This window comes from Callithrix jacchus, chromosome 9 (assembly GCF_049354715.1).
Source record: "Callithrix jacchus isolate 240 chromosome 9, calJac240_pri, whole genome shotgun sequence".
NCBI classification, from domain to species: Eukaryota; Metazoa; Chordata; class Mammalia; order Primates; family Cebidae; genus Callithrix; species Callithrix jacchus.
The window spans coordinates 126,741,373-126,758,889 of record NC_133510.1 but is presented as its reverse complement, the minus strand read 5'-3'; the positions used below and the strand labels follow the sequence as shown (position 1 = coordinate 126,758,889).

Below are 17,517 nucleotides of genomic sequence, written 5' to 3'. Positions count from 1 at the left end.
GCAGGAGGATCACTTGAGTCCAGGAGGTTGACACTACAGTGAGCAATGACCAGGCTGGTGCACTCCAAGCTGGGTGACAAGAGCAAGACCCTGTCTCAAAAAAAAAAAAGAGTTATTGGGGATTCCGAGAGTGGCCAGGCCAGCAGAGCAGAGGGCCGTGGACACCAGGTCTGTTCTCAGAGCGATGGGCCTCGGAGACTGATCTGCCGCCGTAATTGGAGGCTTATTCATCTATCATCACAAGGGGGAGGTGCTCATCTCCCGAGTCTACAGAGATGACATTTGGAGGAACACAGTAGATGCCTTTTGGGTCAATGTATCCATGCCCGGCAGCAGGTGCGCAGCCCCGTCACCAACATTGCACGCACCAGCTTCCTTCACGTCAAGCGGTCCAACATCTGGCTGGCAGCAGTCACCAAGCAGAATGTCAACGCTGCCATGGTCTTCGAATTCCTCTATAAGATGTGTGATGTGATGGCTGCCTACTTCGGCAAGATCAGCGAGGAAAACATCAAGAACAATTTTGTTCTCATATATGAGCTGCTGGACGAGATTCTAGACTTTGGTTACCCACAGAATTCCGAGACAGGCGCGCTGAAAATCTTTATCACCCAGCAGGGCATCTAGAGTCAGCATCAGACAAAAGAAGAGCAGTCACAGATCACCAGCCAGGTGATGGGGCAGATCGGCTGGCGGTGAGAGGGTATCAAGTATCGCCGGAATGAGCTCTTCCTGGACGTGCTGGAGAGTGTGAACCTGCTCACGTCCCCACAAGGGCAGGTGCTGAGCGCCCACGTGTCGGGCCGGGTGGTGATGAAGAGCGACCTGAGTGGGCTGCCTGAATGCAAATTTGGGATGAATGACAAGATAGTCATTGAAAAACAGGGCAAAGGCACAGTTGATGAAACAAGCAAGAGCGGGAAGCAATCAGTTGCCATTGATGACTGCACCTTCCACCAGTGTGTATGACTCAGCAAGTTTGACTCTGAAAGTAGCATCAGCTTCATCCCGCCAGATGGAGAGTTTGCACTTATGAGGTAAGCACGACCAAGGACATCATCCTTCCTTTCCGGGTCATCCTACTAGTGCGAGAAGTGGGACGCACCAAACTGGAGGTCAAGGTGATCATGAAGTCCAACTTTAAACCCTCATTGCTGGCTCAGAAGATTGAGTTGAGGATCCCAACCACCCTGAACACAAGTGGGGTGCAGGTGATCTGCATGAAGGGGAAGGCCAAGTACATGGCCGGTGAGAACACCATCGTATGGAAGATCAAGCGCATGGCAGGTAATAAGGAATCGCAGATCGGTGCAGAGATTGAGCTTCTGCCTACCAAATAGAAGAAGAAATGGGCTCGACCCCCCATTTCCATGAACTTCGAGGTGCCATTTGCACCCTCTGGCCTCAAGGTGCGCTACTTGAAGGTGTTTGAACCGAAGCTGAACTACAGCGACCATGATGTCATCAAATGGGTGCGCTACATTGACCGCAGCGGCATTTATGAAACTCGCTGCTGTAAGGCCGGGCGCGGTGGCTCAAGCCTGTAATCCCAGCACTTTGGGAGGCCAAGGCGGGTGGATCACGAGGTCGAGAGATCGAGACCAACCTGGTCAACATGGTGAAACCCCGTCTCTACTAAAATACAAAAAATTAGCTGGGCATGGTGGCGCGTGCCTGTAATCCCGGCTACTTAGGAGGCTGAGGCAGGAGAATTGCCTGAACTCAGGAGGCGGAGGTTGCGGTGAGCCGAGATCGCGCCATTGCACTCCAGCCTGGGTAACAAGAGCGAAACTCCGTCTCAAAAAAAAAAAAAAAGAAAAGAAACTCGCTGCTAGCTGCCACTAGGCTGCCAGCCCACCTCCCCAGCCACCCTCCTCCACAGGTCCAGGTGCCACTCCCTCCCTGACAACACACGTCAGTGTCTCCTCCCTCCTGCTTTGCTGCCTTCCCTTTGCACCAGCCCCTGAGTCTAGGTCTGGGCCAAGCACATTGCAAGTGGGACTGGTGGAGAAGTCCCTGGGCTCCCTGGGCAGGGTGGCTGAGGTTCCTGCTCTCCCAGCTGCCTGTCTGTCCTGGTCTAGTGCCAGGCTCTGAGTACTGTGACCACAGCCAGGTGGGTTCCTTTTCCTTCCCACACTTGTGGCCACACCTCTGGAGTGGGAGGGTTGGCTGCCCCTCACTCGGAGCTCCCCCGAAGGCCAGTAATGGACCCCAGCCCCCAGTCCCACTCTGCTTTGGGATAGTGTGAGCTTCACTTTGTACTGTGACTTCGTCCAGTTACAGACCCAATAAACCCTGTGGAGTGGGAAAAAAAAGAGTTATTTATACACATAACAACTTAAATAAATCTTAAAATCATGATGCTGAAATTGAGTGTGGTGGCTCCTGCCTGTAATCCCAGCACTTTGGGAGGCTGAGGTGAGTGAATCACTTGAGGTCAGGAGTTTGAGACCAGCCTGGCCAACATGGGGACACTCCTTATCTACTAAAAATACAAAAATTAGCTGGGCATGGTGGCAGGCACCTGTAATCCCAGCTAATCGGGAAGTTGAGTCAGGAGAATCACCTGAACCCGGGAGGCAGAGGTTGTAGTAAGCCGAGACTGCACCACTACACTCCAGCCTGGGTGACAGAGCGAGACTCCATCTCAAAAAATCAAAAAGGAAAAATGTCATTATGCTGGGTAAAAGAAGCAGGACCAGAAAAAGTACATACTGTCTGACTCCACTTATTTAAAACTAATCTACAGTGACAGAAAGGAGATCAGTTGCCTGGGTGTGCTATGTGCTATGGCAGGGAGGAGTTGGAGGGAGACACGAGGAAATTTGGGGGCATGATGGAAATGTTCGCTATCTTGATTGTGATGATAGTTTTACAGGTGTGTACATGCTCAGTGTTAATGAATCAGCAACTTATATTCAACAAGGTGTCTTTAAACAGAAACGCACATAAAACAAGGTTATGTATTGATCAGTTGATAAGAATGTTGTGAGCAGAGGCTCCCAGGAACCTAATCCTGCATTTTCCCTAGAAGCGATCATTCCATATTTGATCATTCAATGTTTACAGTGTCTTTTAAAACATAACTACTGCAAATAATTAAGATAGACCATCGCATATATGTGTGTGTATACATGCACACACATACACACACCACACAGAGGGAGACGGCGCACGAAAGCGAGCAAGTCCTGTTTCAACCCTCACGAATAAAAATTATTCAAAGACAGAGACTATATTTCTACTGCCCAGTCCTCAGTAAATATTTGTTTAATGAATGACTGGTACCCACCTTATAGGGCTGTTGTGGGAATTGATAGCTCACTCAAAGCATTTAGTGTAGTGCCTGGCCCATGATAACTGTTTATTTATTTATTTATTTTTGAGACAGTCTTGCTCTGTGGCTCAGGCTGGAGTGCAATGGCGTGATCGCGCCTCACTGCAACTTCCGCCTCCTGGGTTCAAGCGATTTGCATGCCTCAGCCTCTCAAATAGGTGGGATTACAGGAGTGTGCCACCAGCCTGGCTAATTTTTGTATTTTTAGTAGAGAAAGAGTTTCGCCATGTTGGAGAGGCTGGTCTTGAACTCCTGACCTCAGGCGATCAGCCCATCTCAGCCTCCCAAAGTGCTGGGATGACAGGCGTGAGCCACCTGCTGAGCCTAGCCATATTCATTCATTTAAACTGCACAGTAGCCCATGACACTAGTACTATCACTGTCCCCGTTTTGCAGATGAGGAAATGAGGCATAGAGAATTTAGCGAGGTGAGGGTGATTTGAATCCAAGGAGTCTAGCTCCAAATTCCACAGGTTGCGTTTGAGGTTCAGCCACTCCAATACCTCTTTCTCAACTCCTATTAGCAGTATTCTCCACCATCTCGACCTGTTAACTTGTTAGTAGTTCCTACTAGAATCATAGCTGCTTATTATAACAAGGTCTGCAAGACTACTCAAACTGAGGGGTCCTGAGGGTAATTGTAAGAGTATTAATGTAGAGTTCTCCATGGTATATTTACCAGTAAGCCAAATACAACTTGAATTAGCTGGCTCAATGAGTAATACGCATCTGTTGGAAGAAATATATAAAGCAATAAAATTCGTCACCAGACCCGGTTCTAGATGGGGAAAGATACAGCAGTGAGCAAGACAAAGACCCCACCATTGAGCTAACAGTGTAATAGATGGGGAGACAGCCATTTGACAGGTAAGACCTTTTGTCACAAACTTGACCCAAACTAGTATAAATAAAAAGGAATAAATATTTTGGCTCCGAGTACTGCACATTCAAGGAATACATCATGAGCTATCCCTCAGTTCTGCTCTCCTCCCAACGAGCTTCATCCTCAGGCTCCATGTGAGCACAAGACGGTTGCCAGCAGAACCCATTTTTGATCTCCAAGTTAAAAAACAAACCTGTAGAAGAAAGGACCCAAGATGGCTCATGGGGTCTCCTTGGCTCTGATTGGGTCATCTGCCCATCCCCAGTACCAATCATATTGTGTAGAAGAATCTACTGCTCTGATTGGCCAGGCAGAGGGGGGTGAGGAAGTTGGGGGGGTGGCAGTGCCAACTCATCAGAAACACGTGGACTGAACACAAAGAAGGGAGTGGTTTCTCAGAGGATAATGGAGATAATTTTTTTTTAATATATGGATCTGAGTTTTAGTAACTGTCCAAATCACCAAAAATCATGCAGTTTGCCTTGTGATAACAGATTATGACCTGTATGAAAACTGGTATTATAATAACATATGCTTTATTATTTTTTTTTTTGAGAGAAGGAAAGAAAAAAAAAGGAGTGAAGGAGAGGAAGAGAGAGGAAGAAAGAGGAAGAAAAAGAGGGAGAGAGAACGGAAATGTTGCTTTATTCTAAAAAATGGGTATTAATAATGGCCAATCAATATTTCATTTAAACCTATGAGTAGGTGTGATGTGGTATTGACAAGAATGTATATTTTCTGTATTTAAAGTGGAGAGCTCTATAAATATTTATTAAGTTTACTTGTTCCGGATCTGAGTTGGATAATGGAGATAATTAACCAGAAGAAGGGTGAATGGTTGCTGGTGGGAGAAAACATCAATAAATCACATTTACAGAGATTACCAAATCATCACAGAAATAGCACCAAGCATAACTTCCATTATTTAGTTATGAAGGAAGAGTCCTGAACACTACAATAGCATTTAATGAGTAATCTAATCTAGAATGGGGGCCGGAGAAGGTTTCCTTAGGAAAATGACATTTCAGGAGAGGCCCAAAGAATTTGAAGGACCTAGAAAAGAAGAGTGGAGTGGGAAAGAAAAGAAACTCTCTGACACTCAGAACTGAAGGGTGAGACCCCGGAAGTCGAGAGAGACATTGGTCCTTTTTGCGTGACTTTATTTTACTTTAATTTACACTTTCATTTAGCCATAACTTGGATATAATAAAGAGCATAAATCTTAATCTACAGCAAAATGAATTTATTTTTATTTATATTTTTGAGAAAGAGTCTAACTCTGTTGCCTGGACTGGAATGCAGTGGTGCGATCTTAGCTCACTGTAACCTCCACCTCCTCAGTTCAAGCCATTCCTGTCTCAGCCTCACAGTAGCTGGGGTTATAGATGCCCCCTCCCTGGCCCCTAGCTAGTTTTTGTATTTTTAGTAGAGATGAGATTTCACCTTGTTGGCCAGGCTGGTCTTGAACTCTCGACCTCAAGTGATCTGCCTTCCTTGGCCTCCCAAAGTGCTGAGATTACAGGCATGAGCCACCATGCCTGGCCAAATTTATTTATTTTTAATTTTTTTATTCTGTTGAAATGGAGTCTCCCTCTGTTGCCCAGGCTGGAGTACAGGGGCATAACGATCTTGGCTGCAACCCCTACCTCTCAGGCTCAGGTGGTCTTTGCATCTTAGCCTCTCAAATTACTGGGACTACAGGCGTGCGCCAACACACCTAGCAAATTTTTTTTTTTTAATTTTTAGTAGAGACGGGGTTTCATGATGTTGCTCCAGAATTCTTGACTGGTCCAGAATTCTTGACTTCAAATGATCCACCCACCTCAGCCTCCCAAAGTGCTGGGATTACAGGCATGAACCAAGATGCCCGACCAGTTTAATTGCATTTAAAAAATACATGTGTGTGGCCAGGTGCGGTGGCTCATACCTGTAATCCCGGCACTTTGGGAGGTCCAGGTGGGTGGATCACTTGAGGTCAGTGTTTGAGACCAGCTTGGCCAATAAGGAGAAACCATGTAGTAGTCTCTACTAAAACTACAAAAATTAGCCGGGCAGGGTGGCAGGCACCTGTAATTCTAGCTATTTGGGAGGCTGAGGCAGGAGGATCGCTTGAACCCAGGAGATGGAGGCTGCAGTGAGCTGAGATTACACTGCACTCCAGCCTGGGCGACAGTGCATCCATCTCAAAAACAACAACAACAAAAATAAAAAATACGTGTGTGTAACCACAGTTCCAATCAAGATAAAATCATTTCCTTTGCTCCAGAAGTTTCCTTGTGCCTATTCACAGTCAGTGCCCGCTCCCACTTCCTGTGCCAGGCAACCACTACTCTGCTTTCATACCTTGAACTTAGTTTTGCCTGTTCAGAACTTTTTTTTTTTTTGAGGTGGAGTCTCGCTCTGTCACCTAGGCTGGAGTGCAGTGGCAGGATCTCGGCTCACTGCAACCCCTGGCTCCTGGGTTCAAACAATTCCCCTGCCTCAGCCTCTTGAGTAGTAGGGACTACAGGCGTCCGCCCAGCTAATTTTTTTGTATTTTTTAACAGAGACAGGGTTTCTCTGTGTTAGCTGGGATGGTCTCGATCTCCTGACCTCATGATCCACCCACCTTGGCCTCCCAAAGTGCTGGGATTACAGGCATGAACCACCTTGCCCGGCCATTTTTTGTTTGTTTTGTTTTGTTTTGTTGTTGAAACGGAGTTTCACTCTCGTTGCCCAGGCTGGAGTGTAATGGCTGGATCTCGGCTAACCACAACCTCTGCCTCCCAAGTAGCTGGGACTACAGGCATGTGCCACCACGCGCATCCAATTTTGTATTTTTAGTAGAGATGGGGTGTCTCCATGTTGGTCAGGCTGGTCTCGAACTCCCGACCCCAGGTGATCCACCAGGCTCGGCCTCCCAAAGTGCTGGGATTACAGGTGTGAGCCACTGCTCCTGGCCGCCTGTTCAGAAATTTCATACAAAAGGAGTCATACAGTGTGGACTCCTTTGTGCCTGATTAATTTCTCACAACATTATGGCTGTGAGAGTCACTCCTGTTGCATCTAGGAAGCGCTTGTTGCTTTTCATTGCTACATAACATTTTGCTGTATGAATTTACTGATCCATTCCACAGCTGACGGACATTCTGGTTATTTCCTGCTTTGGATGATTTTTGAGCAAAGTTGTTGTGGGTATTCTTTTCTGATTCTCTTGGGTTTAAACCTAGCAATAGAATTGCAGGGTGATAGGGGAGGTATGCTTAGACTGAGTAGATACTGCCAGTGGCAACCTAAGTGACAGAGAGTCTTTCTAAAAGAAAATATTTATTCCGGAATAGGGCGATGCAATGGAACTACGTGTGCCATACTAAAGTGTATGTGTATTCAAGGAAATAAAGGAAGACAAAGGTTTTTAAAGGAAAAATGAGGAGGACTACATACTTGTTTTGAGATGATTATCTTTGGTGACAAAGATCAGTAACAAAAGTGGCACCAGGCCAAGTTTGGACAGGCAATTGCTGGGCAGATGTCTTCAAACAAGTATTTGTAATGTGAGACTGCGGTGACCTTTGTGCAAGGCTGCGGATTTTGGCGTCTTTGGTGACAGTTGTGGTTACCCGGCATTCATGCTCGAGAACCCTCCCTTCATCAGCTTCACCGGCTCTACTTGTCAAGGTGTTTTTGTTTCTGATTTTTCTTTTGCAGCACGGATGAATCCATTTTGATTCTGACAACTTTCACACCAATTTTCCAAAGTGGTTTTACCAATTGCATTCCATGGATGTGAGAGCGATCTGGCTGCCACATCTGTCACCCCACTGATTGCCAGGGTCGATTCGGCTGATCTGGCTGACTAGGCAGGTGCCTGTGGTCCCAGCTACTCGGGAGGCTGAGGCAGGAGAATGGCTTGAACGTGGGAGGCAGAGTTTGCAGTGAGCTGAGATTGCACAACTGCACTCCAGCCTGGGCAGCAACAGTGAAACTCCATCTCAAAATAGAAAATAAAAGAATGAAACGGGAATGATCTATTTTTAAGAAACAAGGTGAGCGGAAAAATGATTACAGGGTATCATTAAGTGAAAACAGCAAAGCGCTTTTTTGTATGGTTGTATGTCATTTTGCATTTTAAAACGAAGTGTGTGTTTAGACATACGGTGTGTACAGATATACAAATACTTATAAGATCAGGAAAAGCATGGACCAAACTGCCAACAGCAGTTACTTGGGAGTAGAAATTAGATGTGAGCAATTTCTTTTAAATACGTAATGTTTTCTTGTGTTTTCACTCCAGCCTCTGTCTCCCAAGCTGGAGTGCAGTAGCAAAGCATGGCTCACCGCAGCCCACTCCCCAGGCTCAAGTAATCCTCCTGCCTCGGCCTCCCAAGTATCTGGATTACAGGTGCATACCACCAAGCCCAACCAATTTTTGTATCTTTTGTAGAGACCGGGTCTCACAACGTTGCTCAGGCTGGTCTCAAACTCCTGGGCTCAGGTGATTCTCTCCCACCTTGGCCTCCCAAAGTGTTGGAATTACAGGTGTGAGGCACCATCGCTCACTTGCTTTTTTTTTCTTTTTAGGCAGGGTTATCCCTCTGTTACCCAGGCTGGAGTGCAGTGACCTGATCACAGCTCACTGCAGCCTCAAACTCCTGGGTTCAAGTGATCCTCTCCCCTCAGCCTCTAGAGTAGCTGGACTAGCAGTGTGCACCACCATGACCAGCTTAAACACATCATCATTTTCCTCATGGTTGGATTATGGAAATGGCAAACCGGATCCCCGTATCTCACCTGCACCCCCGCCCCCAGAAATCACATACTTTATATTTACTTTTCTCTCTGGCGCAGACACATCAGCGACGGCTCCCACCGTTCCGTGGTTGTAAAGCCCTGCCCAGTGCCACAGTCATTTCAGCTTTGTCATTTCCAATTGTCTGTGAAGGTCACAGAAGTGCAGCCACGTCTGCACCCATGACCAACCCCCTCAGAGGGGATCCACCTGGAAATGGAGGAGGCTAAGCCCCAGGGGGAGTACAAATGAGGACGTGAAGGAGCTGGCCGATAAATTGTTCTCCCCATACCCACCACACACTTCCCACGCCCCGCTCTGCACTAACAGAATGTTCTGAGATTCACTGCTTTCTTGCTTTCTTTTCTTCTTTTCTCTCTCTCTTTCTCTATCATAGTGGCGCTGTCGCATCTCGGCTCACTGAAACCTCCCCACCTCCCAGGTTTGAGCAATTCTCCTGCCTCAGCCTTCCAAGTAGCTGGGATTACAGGCACACGCCACCACAACCTGCTAATTTTTGTATTTTTAGTAGAGATGGGGTTTCACCATGTTGTCCAGGATGGTCTTGATCTCTTGACCCTCAAGATCCGCCCGCCTTGGCCTTCCAAAATGCTGGGATTACAGGTGTGAGCCACTGTGCCCAGTCAATTCACTGCTTGCTTGCCTGCTTCCTTCCTTCCTTCCTTCCTTCCTTCCTTCCTTCCTTCCTTCCTTTTTTTTTTTTTGAGACGGACTTTCGCTCGTTACCCAGGCTGGAGTGCAATGGCACGATCTCGGCTCACCGCAACCTCCGCCTCCTGGGTTCAGGCAATTCTCCTGCCTCAGCCTCCTGAGTAGCTGGGATTACAGGCACGCGCCACCATGCCCAGCTAATTTTTTGTATTTTTAGTAGAGACGGAGTTTCACCGCGTTGACCAGGATGGTCTCAATCTCTTGACCTCATGATCCACCCGCCTCGGCCTCCCAAAGTGCTGGGATTACAGGCGTGAGAAACCGCGCCCGGCTAATTCACTGCTTTCTTACGTCCTCTCCAGAGACACCCCATAAACCCATCAACTGGCTGAGTGCTGGTAGGAAGCTGGGCCACCACAGGGATGCCCCACCCTGAACTTGCTCTTCCTGCTTTTGTGCTTCCTGCCCTTTTTCCCTCACGCTCACCTCCCTGGCATTCTCCTCTCCAATAAAGCATTAGTTTCTAAGCTTCACTGCAGGCCCTGTTTTCTATGGAACCCAAACAAAGGCACGGGTGATTTCTACTTTTTGAATATTTCTCTTTAAATGTTTTTTCTTGGCCAGGTGCCAATGGCTCACACCTGTCATCCCAGCAATCTGGGAGACAGAGGCAGGCAGATCACTTGAGGTCAGGAGTTTGAGACCAGCCTGGCCAACAGGGTGAAACCCCATCTCTATGAAAAATTCCAAAATTAGCCGGGCGTGGTGGCGGGCACTTCAGCTATTCAGTACCTCTCTGCTTGTACCTGAGAGAAAGAGGTTACAGTGAACCGAGATCTTGCCACTGCACTGCAGCCTGGGCAACAGAGTGAGACTCTGTCTCAAACAATAAATAGGTAAGTAAGTAAGTAAATAAATAAATAAATATTTTTCTTCTTTTTTTTGAGACAGAGCCTCACTCTGTTGCCCAAGCTGGAGTTCAGTGGCTCGACCTCGACTCACTGCATCCTCCGCATCCCGGGTTCAAGTGATTCTCCTGCCACAGCCTCCCAAGTAGCTGGGACTACAAGCAGACACCACCATGCCCCGCTAATTTTTATATCTTTAGTAGAGATGGGGTTTCACCAAGTTGGCCAGCCTGGTCTTGAACTCCTAACATCAAGTGATCTGCCTACCTTGGCCTCCCAAAGTGCTGAGGTTACGGGTGTGAACCATCACACCTGGGCATTATTTTTTTTTAAGGCAATTTTTAAAGTTTATTTGATGTATTTGACGATCAGCGATTAGTTCTCATCCACATTGACTGTAGATTTTTGAAAGTGGTAACAGGTACATAGGTAACCAAAGCATAGAGCTTATTTGGTGAATCTTCAGCCTCATTATGTTTCCTGGACAACCGCACCTGGATTCGGTACGGGACATTCCTTCTTCCTTTGGCCGGGACAGTTTTGTTGAGCCTGGTATCAATGCGCACATCTGGAGTTCCCATCTCCTTCATAGCAAATTTCCAAATCTCTTTGAGTGCCCGAGGGGCACGCTTCTTGAAGCCCACTCCATGGATGCGCTTGTGAATGTTGATGGTGTATTCTTGGGTCACCACCTCGTTGATGGCAGGACGGCCCTTTTTCTTCTTGCCACCCTTCTTTGTGGGAGCCATTCTGTCGGGTCCGAGGTAGAAAGCAATATTTTTTTAAATTAAGAGCTCAACCGTTGACCTGGCGCGGTGGATCACGCCTGTAATCGCAGCACTTTGGGACATTGAGGCAGACGGCTCACTTGAATTCATGAATTCGGGACCAGCCTGGGAAACATGGCAAAACCCTACCTCTACTAAAAATACAAAAATTATCTGGGTGTGGTGGCGTGAACCTGAAGTCCCAGCTGTTCAGGAGGTTGAGGTGGGAAGGATGGATTGAACCCAAGAACTGGTTGTAGTGAGCTAGAGTCACACCACTGTACTCCAGTCTAAGCGACAGAGCCAGACCCGGTCTTAATAAATAAATAAATAAATAAAAAGAAGACTGAGGGCATTGGTTCATGCCTGTAATCCCTGCTCTTTGGGAGGCCAAGGTGGGTGGATCACCTGAGGTCAGGAGTTTGAGATCAGCTTGGCCAACATGATGAAACCCCATCCCGAATAAATATACAAAAAATTAGGTGGGCGTGGTGGCAGGCGCCTATAATCCCGGCTCCCCAAGAGGCTAAGACAAGAGAATTGCTTGAACCCGAGGGGCGGAGGTTGCAGTGAGCCGAGATTGTGCAACTGCACTCCAGCCTGGGAAACAAGAGCAAAACTCCATCGCCCCCCAAAAAAGGTCAACCGTTAAGGGGATGAGATTCTTGAAGCACAGAGGTGGTATCAGGTTAATGCTGCTGTTACAGAAAAATCTACGCAAACGTAGCATTTACAGGTAAGCTCTCTTCAGGAAGAAGCAGACATTGAAATTCAGAAAGTGTGCCCAATGCAGGTAAAATACAGTTGCTAAGGTTCTTATTTCCCAAGATGGATTTGGGGAGTCTGATCATATCTCTCACACAGTGTCCTCGGGGATGGGGCAGAAGGCAGTGCAGAGCAGACCGTGAGTGCTAAGTGACATTTCTCATGCTTAAAGATGCTGTGATAGCTGGGCACAGTTGCTCATGCCTGTAATCCCAGCACTTTGGGAGGCTAAGGCAGAAGGATTGCTTGGGCCCTGGAGTTCCAGACCAGCCTGGGCAACAGAGTGAGATCGTGTCCCTGTGAAAAACTTTTAAAAATTTAAAAACAATGCAGGCAGGCATGGTGGCTCATGTCTGTAATCCCAGCATCTTGGGAGGCCGAGGCAAGCAGATCACTTAAGGTTAGGAGTTCAAGACCAGCATGGCAAGGCCAGACGCGGTGACTCATGCCTATAATCCCAGCATTTTGGGAGGCCGAGGTGGGTGGATCATGAGGTCAAGAGATCGAGACCATCCTGGTCAACATGGTGAAACCCCGTCTCTACTAAAAATACAAAAACTTAGCTGGACATGGTGGCGCGTGCCTGTAATCCCAGCTACTCGGGAGGCTGAGGCAGGAAAATTGCCTGATCCCAGGAGGCGGAGGTTGCGGTGAGCCAAGATCCCGCCATTGCACTGCACTCCAGCCTGGGTAACAAGAGTGAAACTCTGTCTAAAAAAAAAAAAAAAAAAAAGACCAGCATGGGCCAACATGGTGAAACACTGACTCTACTAAAAATACAAAATTAGCCAAGTAGGGTGATCCATGCCTGTTATCCCAACTACTCAGGAGGCAGAGGCAGGAGGATCACTTGAACCTGGGAGGCGGAGGTTGTAGTGAGCTGATATTGCACCACTGCACTACAGCCTGGGTGACAGAGTGAGACTGTCTTAAAAAAAAAAAAAGCAGGGGTGGGCGTGGTGGCTCACGCCTGTAATCCCATCACTTTGGGAGGCTGAGGCAGGCAGATCATGAGGTCAGGAGTTCAAGACTAGCCTGGCCATCATGGTGAAACCCCATCTCTACTAAAAATACAAAACTTAGCTGGGTGTGGTGGCACATGCCTGTAGTCCCAGCTACTCAGGAGGCTGAGACAGGAGAATCACTTGAACCTGGGAGGCGGAGGCTGCAGTAAGCTGAGATCATGCCACTGCACTCTGGGCTGTGTGACAAGAGCAAGACTTCATCTCAAAAAAAACAATGCAAAGAGGACATCAAAATTATTTATGACCATTCCAAGACTGTCAAAGTGAAGGAGGAAGAGGGAAAGGAGGTGAAGAGAAGAAATGAGGAGCCATAGCAGCAGCTGTGGAAAGTCACAAAGAAGTGTGTGGGTGGGCAGCTATTTCAGATTGCCAGGCCTTGTAATATAGCCCAAGGGACAGGACAGGTAAGGCAGGTGGGCTGAAGACTCCTCAGACTCCTGAGAAATGTTGGTGCTCATGAGAGTCCACTGGCTAGGCACGTCAGCTCACGTCTGTAATCCCAGCACTTTGGGAGGCTGAAGTGGGAAGATTGCTTGAGCCCAGGAGTTTGAGACCAACCTGGGCAACAAAGTGAGACCCTGTCTCTACGAAAAATCTAAAAATGAGTTGGGTGTGGTGGTGCGTGCCTGTAGTCCCAGCTACTCAAGAGGCTGAGGTGGGAGAATCACTTGAACCCAGGAATTTGAGGCTGCAGAATCATGATCACCACCACACTCCAGACTAGGAGAGAGAGCAAGAGCCTGTCTCAAATAAATAAATAAATAAATAAATAAATAAAATTTTTTTTTTTTTTGAGACGGAGTTTCGCTCTTGTTACCCAGGCTGGAGTGCAATGGTGCAATCTCAGCTCACAGCAACCTCCACCTCCTGGGTTCAGGCAATTCTCCTGCCTCAGCCTCCTGAGTAGCTGGGATTACAGGCGCGCACCACCATGCCCAGCTAATTTTTGTATTTTTAGTAGAGACGGGGTTTCACCATGTTGACCAGGATGGTCTCGATCTCTTGACCTCGTGATCCACCCGCCTCGGCCTCCCAAAGTCCTGGGATTACAGGCTTGAGCCACCGCGCCCGGCCCCAATAAATAAATTTTAAACAAAAAAAGAGAAAAAAAGGCTGGTGCAATGGCTCAGTCCTGTAATCCCAGCACTTTGGGAGGCCAAGGCAGATGGATCACTTGAGGCCAGGAGTTTATGATTAACCTGGCCAACATGGTGAAACCCCATCTCTACTAAAAGTACAAAAATTAGGCAGGCATGGTGACACACAGCTATAGTCCCAGCTACTCAGGAGGCTGAGGCAGGAGAATCGCTTGAACCCGGTGGATGGAGGCAGCAGTGAGCCGAGATCATGCCACTGCACTCCAGCCTGGGTGACAGAGCGAGACTGCAGATCAAAAAAATAAAAATTAAAAAAAAGGAAGAAAGAGTTCACTGGCCGCAGCACCGGCAAGCCGCACTCAAGTACCCACCATCGTTTTTCTATTCCTTTTGTGGTTTCCCAGGCTCCTGTCCTGATTTTCCAGGAAGTAGTGACTTCTCCTTCCACAGAATCACTGCTTCTCTCTGCCACGTGCCCTGCCCGAGTGCCTCACTCGGGAGGAACCATCTGTCATCTGGGCCCACAGCTCTTCTTCCTGCCCCTAACCACGGTGGTCCCCTTCATCCAGCCCTGAGAGCCCCAGTGCTGTCTCTTAGAGCTCATTTTTTTCTCCAGATCTGTTGGTGGCATCAAATCTCTTTTCTTCCTTTCTTTTTTTCTTTTCTTTTCTTTTCTTTTTCTTTTTTTTTTTTTTAAGAAGAGGTGTCACTCTGTTGCCCAGGCTGGAATGCAGTGGTGATCATAGCTCACCGCAGGTTCAAACTCATAGGCTCAAGCAATCCCCCACCCCACCTCAACCTCCTGAAGAGCTGGGACTACAGGCGGTTGTCACCAACCCAGGTAGATCTTTCTTCTTTTATCCATGGCTGAACTAAGACTTGTGGTCATTCCAGGCATGGAATGACTTGTCACTCTTTCAAGTACATAGTCTTTATCAAAACAAACAAGGCCGAGCGTGGTGGCTCACGTCTGTAATCCAAGCACCTTGGAGGCCAAGGCGGGCAGGTCACTTGAAGTCGGGAGTTCAAGACCAGCCTGACCAACAGGTGAAAGCCTGTCTTTATTAAAAAAAAAACAAACAAACAAAAAAAAAAAAACAAAGAAAAATCTTTTTATTATGAAAAATTTCAACTATTACAGAAAGAGGGAGAATAGCATAATTAACCTCCAACTGTAATTCCAGACTCTTTCCTATAACAGCACTCTTCCTATAGCCAAAAGGTCATGTGCTGGCTTATTTTATGTGTTAACTTGGCTGGGCCATGGTGCCCAGATATAAATTTTTTTTTTTTTTTGAGATGAGGTCTTGTTCTGTTGCCCAGGCTGCAGTGCAGTGGCACAATCTTGGCTCACTGCACCCTCCACCTCCCAGATTCAAGCAATTCTCTGCCTCAGCCTCCTGAGCAGCTGGGATTACAGGTGCCCTCCACCATGCCTTGCTACTTTTTGTATTTTTAGTAGAGACAGGTTTCACCATCTTGCCAAGGCTGGTCTTGAACTCCTGACCTTGTGATCCACCTGCTTCAGCTTCCCAAAGTGCTGGGATTGCAGGCATGAGCCACCAGGCCCAGCAACATTTTTTTTTTTTTTTTGAGACAGTCTTTCTCTGTCACCCAGGCTGGAGTGTAGTGGTGTGATCTTGGCTGACTGTAACCTCTGCCTCCTGGGTTCAAGCAATTCTCCTGTCTCAGCCTCCTGAGTAGTTGGGACTACAGGTGCCCACCACCATGCCCAGCTAATTTTTGTATTTTTAGTTGAGACAGGGTTTCACCATGCTGGCCAGGCTGGTCTCAAACTCCTGACCTCAAGCGATCCTCCCACCTCAGTCCCCCAAAGTGCTAGGATTACAGGTCTGAGCCACCATGCCCAGCCCCCAGTAGACTATTTTAAAGCAATTCCCAGGCATTTTCTTCTTATATTTAGAAATATTTTAGTAAGCCCACAGTCTTTACATAGTTGTTGCATGTTATTTAGTGGGGAGGTTGAGTACTAGTAGTCTGTGTGGAATGAACGGAGAAAGAAGCTCTCCTGTGGCACAACCTTGAATCTTCTTTCTATTGTCCCCAACAATTCTGCTCTGGCCCAAACTTGCATGCTCCCCTCAACAAGTCACATGTTGTTCCCTGCTCAGCACCTGAACTCCCTCCCGAAGGGTAAATAGTTTGTGTCTTGGGCCAGGCGCGGTGGCTCACGCCTGTAATCCCAGAACTTTGGGAGGCCTGAGGCAGGTGAATCATGAGGTCAAGAGATCGAAACCATCCTGACCAACATGGTGAAACCCCGTCTCTACTAAAAAATACAAAAATTAGCCAGGAGGTGGAGGTTGCAGTGAGCTGAGATTGCACCACTGCACTCCAGCCTGGTGTCAGAGTGAGACTCCATCTCAAAAAAAAAAAAAAGCAAAGGATATTTTAGCCAGGGGTGGTGGCTCACACCTGTAATCCCAGCACTTTGGGAGGCTGAGGTGGGCAGATCACCTGAGGTCAGGAGTTCGAGACCAGCCTGACCAATATAGTGAAACCCCATCTTAAAAAAAAAAACAACAACACGGTATGTATCTTGGTAAAAAACAGGATTCTATTCTTTCTACAGATGATGAGAAGGTTAAATCCTTGCTTTCCCTTATCCTCATGCCCAGGGCACAGCTTATGACTCAAGCTCAGCCATTTGGATGCTCTCATCAAAATTTTGATATTGGAACAGATAAATCATGGTTCAGCTGGGCATGGTAAAGCATGCCTGTAGTTCCAGCTACTCAGGAGGCCGAGGCAGAAGGATCATTTGAGGCCAGGTTGAGGCTGTATGGAGCTATGACTGCGCTCCAGCCTAGGAAACAGAGCAAGATTCTATCTCAAAAAAGAAAAACTTCTGGACGCAATGGCTCGCACCGGTAATCCCAGCACTTTGGAAGGCTGAGGCAGGTGGATTGTTTGAACTCAGGAGCACAAGACCAGCCTGGGCAACATGGCAAACCCTGTTTATACCAAAAATACAAAAAAAAAGTAGCTAGATAAGGTGGTGCTTCCCTGTGGTCCCAGTTAGGAGGCTGAGTTGGAGGATCGCTTGAGCTGTGGAGGTAGAGATTGCAGTAAGGTGATATCGTGCCACTGTGCTCCAGTCTGGAAACAGAGTGAGACCCTTTCTCAAAAAAAAAAGTTAAAAAAAAAAAAAAGAAAAGCAAAAGAAAAGATAAATCATACTTCGGGAGCCCAAGGCAGGCAGATCACGAGGTGAGGAGTTCAAGACCAGCCTGGCCAAGATGTTGAAACCTCATCTCTACTAAAAATACAAAAA

At 47.4% G+C, this 17,517-nt stretch overlaps 2 pseudogenes; one reads left to right on the top strand and one right to left on the bottom strand.

Annotated features, from left to right (window-relative positions):
• The first annotated feature begins 202 nt into the window (after positions 1-202).
• On the top strand, positions 203-9,218 carry LOC100386790 (AP-2 complex subunit mu pseudogene; annotated as a pseudogene).
• A 1,690-nt stretch (positions 9,219-10,908) lies between these two features.
• Positions 10,909-11,636, bottom strand: LOC100386435 (ribosomal protein L31 pseudogene; annotated as a pseudogene).
• Between the last annotated feature and the right edge of the window lie 5,881 nt (positions 11,637-17,517).